Source organism: Myotis davidii, unplaced genomic scaffold (assembly GCF_000327345.1).
Source record: "Myotis davidii unplaced genomic scaffold, ASM32734v1 scaffold189, whole genome shotgun sequence".
Lineage (NCBI taxonomy): Eukaryota > Metazoa > Chordata > Mammalia > Chiroptera > Vespertilionidae > Myotis > Myotis davidii.
In genome coordinates this window covers 3,198,719-3,203,804 of record NW_006383017.1, presented here as the reverse complement: position 1 = coordinate 3,203,804, position 5,086 = coordinate 3,198,719, and positions in this window count along the sequence as shown.

Below are 5,086 nucleotides of genomic sequence, written 5' to 3'. Positions count from 1 at the left end.
AGCAGGCCTAAGCCAGCAGGTGGTCATCCCCCGAGGGGTCCCAGACTGCAAGAAAGCACAGGCCGGGATGAGGGACTCCCTACCCCCAAGTGCACAAATTTTTGTGCACCGGGCCTCTAATATATATTGTGCACCGGGCCTCTAATATATATATATTTAAGTTATATATACATATATATATATTTAAGTTATATATATATATATGTAGACATATTTTTTTTAAACAAAATTACCTGCAAACTTGCAACCAAACAAAATCTCAGAAGAAGAGATTGCATCTCATAGCCTGACCCAGAGCTTCATGAATATACCACTGCAACCTTCTGGGAAAAATCAGAGCCCTCGCTTCCTACCAGCTGGCTCACCTCTGGGGCAAGGTTTCTCAAAATGGGACTAGAAAAACACTAGGTGTTCTCCAGAGTCAACAAGTACAAGGTTGTTTATATCCATGATAAACTAAAAATAAAATATTCTGACTTATGAACACCAAACCAGGCAAGAACCCTGATAACGGGCAGTCAAAAGACACTTTCATGCAATGAAACCTAAGTATCTTTTGTTTGTGGGGCTTGGATAAATTCACAGGGTTCTTGCAAAATGTGTCCCCCTTTGTTATGGGGTCTGTACATAAATCTGATAAATACATCCCATGCTTTGGCCCTGACATTCTGCTAAACGTAAAATAAAACAACTACATACCAATATTAACTTAAATATTCTTCAACTTGAATACAGAAAACATCATTTCCATAACAGCATCTGAAGAGAATTAGCAATAAGGATGTCTGTCTTCCCTCAGTCTTTTTGGTTTTTTCAAGGCCTCAAAGGGCTGGGCTGTGGAATATCTTCAAATATCAACTTGGTATCACAACCTTAAAAATAATGGCCAAAAGTTTGACAAACCAAAAGACAAAAAAAAAAAAAAAAAGACCTTTTAAAAGGCAACAGGAATGTTTTCTTTAAATTGTGTCCTTGAAGTTCCATAAGACTGATTCATAGCTCTGAAGGGTAACTGAAATCTGATTATGATGTGGAGATTACACAGTTCTCTTAACAAGGTGATTCCAGTCTGGATAACTAAGAACCCACAGACTTGAATGATAAGATGGCTATCCTCATCACCATCACTAGGCAGGCAGATCCTCAAAGACTGTGTTCCAGTGCACGAGTTTTCTCTGCAGGGTGACCAGCAGTTTCAGCAGTGACTGACACCTGTCCTTGCAGTGAATGGCCAAAATGATAAGTGTACACGAAAATGCTGGATTACACTGCTGAGGAAGGGCAGCGTGGAATCTGGTCAAACGCAAAGAAATCTAACGTTCCACGGGTGTGTGCTGCAACGTCACAGCTTCATTTCCTTGGGAAACGGGTACCTCCAGGGAAGGAGCCTGGAAGGCACAGGAAGGACTGCACTTGATCTGTGCATGCCCTGCACTCGATGAGTAGTCCGCATGAATCCCTTCCTTCAGTCTCTCAAAAACTTTGTGAAGCCTGTGCCTCTATTACCCCCATTTTCCACATGAGAAAATTAACCAGGTTAGGCTTCCGCTAACTTGCCCAAGGTCAATCCGAGAGTAAGCGGTGGAAGAGCCACAATTCAAATTCTGATCTGCATTGGAACACGAAACAACTAATTCACCTAAACAGAGATGAGAAATTGGCATGGATAATCCTGTTAATACCAGACCACCTTGGTGCTGGCAGAAATAAAAGGATGTTTTCAGAACCTGAAATACTTCATATGAACATAAAAAATGTGTTAGTCCCCTGATTGTACACAGAGCAGTGGCTGGGAGGAGATGGCCCTGACTCTCCCACTGTAACAAGCCTTGTGCTGGAGAAGACACCCCCAACATGTACAGTATTATGAACTAAGATGTGGATGAAGACAGAGATGGGAGGTTTAACCAATTGGCAAGGTATATAAAGGTTGGAAGGAACAGATCACACAATCTATCTAAAAAAAAATTTTTTTCAAATATCCAACAAAATGGAACCAAACTGAAACCAACTATCTAAGGTTTTACCATGTAAAATAGTATATATTCAGATTAATCAACAAGCAAACAGGGTACAGGGGCAGGGAGAAACCAGACTGTTCAGTCCACAAAGCATTTGGAACAAAACAAATGTTTATCCCAGCATTATCCTTAATAGCCAAAAAGTGGAATCTACTCAAATGTCCATTAAATGATGAATGGATAAACATAATGTGGTATATACTCATAAATGGACTATTTTTGTCCATCAAAAGGAATGAAGATCTGACACATGCAACAAGATAAATGAATCTTGAAACCATTATGTTAAGTAAAAGAAGACAGTCACAAAAGGCCACATATTGTAACATTTCATTTCTATCGTGTCCTAAATAGGCAAATTTATTTAAAAAAAAAAAAAAAGATTAGTAGTTGCCTACAGCTAGGAGATGTTGATGAAAAATGGGAGGTAACTACTAAAGGGTATGGGCTTCTTTTGAGGGTGATGAAATGTTCTAAAATTGATTGTGATGGTTGCTCAACTCAATGAATATAAGAAAAACACTTTAGATGGGTAAACTGCATGGCATATGAATTCTACCTCAATAAAGCTGTTACAAAAATAAAAATAAAAATGGAATATTTAATTGCCTGCATGTTTAAATAAAGAGAGCAATATACTATAATTACTAGAAAAGCTAACCTGACCTTCAGATTGCCTCAAAATAAGGAAGAACTTATCCAACAATGAAAAAGATTGCCAATGTGAAGTAATAAGCTCTTCAGTGCTGGTGCATTCAAGCTCAGACTACCTGACTTTTTGGTCAAGAATATAACCAAAGGGGTTTATTTCAATTATGAGCTGAAAGCTTCAGAAAACCATCTCTAAGATACTAAAATCCTAATATTTATCATGAATGTGACTGAAGAATTAGTCGATGAATTAGGATGTGCGTAAAAGTACAAAATGTGGAGACAGACTGCCTGGAACCAAATCCATACTCCCCATTTAACAGCATAGCTTTAGGGAGCAATCAGCCCAAGACTCAGTTTTCTTTTTATAAAATGAAGTCATTAATAATAACATAAATCAACACTTTACAGGCTAATTGGTAAGAATCAAACATTATGTAGAGGCCCTTCTCATGGCATCTCAGTGGACTTTGAGCCATATGAGCATAGCCATAGATTCTCGGCATTTTTGGTAACTAGATGAACTATAATATAAAAATTTCAAGCTAAAACTAAAATACCATCCAACAGCACTCCGTGATTAAAAGGGACAGGATCCCCTCCTAAAAAGAGAGCCAAACATGTATGTGGTTTTCCAATAAATAGCCAAAAATTCTAAGAAATATTAGTGCTATTTTAATACCTTAATAAAAGCATGGTGTAATATTGGACAGCAGAACTTTCCCAACAAAGAAGCTAATATGCCTCAATCTATTGAACTTACTAAATTAACACAACGCCATTTTTAGATATCCTACCTATTCCTTCACCTCTCATGCTTGATAGCTTATTTTTCACCAACTCACTTAAGGGATGTTATTTTAACATCAAAAATAGAAGTCCTATGCAACCAAATCATGCCTGCAATATGGCTGCTTGACAAGGCCCCAACGAGTAGAAGTCTTCATTACACGCTCAGGAAGTCCATATGTGTATTTTACAAGGTCTCAGCACTCCTTAGAACCTTGTCTATTATAAATACCAGCTTTAGATATATTCTCACTTTGAGATCACTTACATCATTGACTATTTGCAGGGCAAACGAATGCAATCAAACACTAAAGCTTCAAGGAGATTAGAGAACTGCCAAGGTCTGAACTATATCAACAGCTCGCAATCAGCTCATTCAACAGTGCTTTGACAGTATTACACCCGCCACGCAAACACGGCGGTGGTGTGCACACCAGACTGGGCAGCACATTCCAGCAGTCCGTTTCTGAGACTTACAGGGCAACACCCGTCATCAGTTGTTCCCCAAGGACAATCGCAGGCATCTGGGACAGTTCACCCTGGGACAGACCGCTCCAGGCAGTCAGAGAGTTCAAGGAGGAAAGTGGGAAAGTCCCAAACCCCTGCTCAGTGACGGTCAGAAGAAGAGAGGAGAGTTTGGTCTTACAATCCGCGCTCTAGAAAGAAGAAATCAAATCTAAAAGTTTCACCCCTAACCGGTTTGGCTCAGTGGATAGAGCGTCAGCCTGCGGACTCAAGGGTCCCAGGTTCGATTCTGGTCAAGGGCATGTACCTTGGTTGCGGGCACATCCCCAGTAAGGTGTGTGCAGGAGGCAGCTGATTGATGTTTCTCTCTCGTCGATGTTTCTAACTCTCTATCCCTCTCCTTCCTCTCTGTAAAATATCTATTTTTTTAAAATCTAAAAGTTTCATTTTTCACAGAAAAAGCATTTGACAAAACCCCACATCCTTTGGTAATAAAAACACTCAACAAACTCGGAATAAAAGGAACTCCCTCAGCCTGATAAAGGGCATCTATGAAAAAACGCACAGCTAACATCATACTCAAGGGTAAAAGGCTGCATGCTTTCCCACTAAGATTAAGATCAAGATCAAGATAAAGGCTCTGCTCTCACCACTTCTATTCACTTCTGCGCTCAAAGCTCTAGCCAGGGCAAGTTGGCAAGAAAAAGAAATAAAAGACATCCAAATTTGAAAGAAAGAAGTAAAACCATTTCTATTTGCAGGTGTCATAAGCTGGTATACAGAAGAGTCTAAGGAATTTATACACACACAAAAGAAAAACCTTTCAGAGCTAATAAAGGAATTCAGCACAGTTGAATGATGAACACATAAAAATCAATCACATTTTTCTATGCATTAGCAGGAACAATCCAAAAATGAAGTCAAAAGTTTGTGTCTCACCATGATATGGTATATAAATGTCAAATCATTATTTGCACACCTGAAACTAATATAATATTAGTTTTATGTTTTAATAAAGAAGTACTTTTTAAGTTAGTGTTTCACATCAGGCTGTTCCAAATAAATTCTAGATTTCCGATGTCCAAGCTGGAAATTATAAAATCATTCTCTTTTCTGGCTCTTGGAACTCATACCTTAAGCAATTAAATGTTCATTTGTTC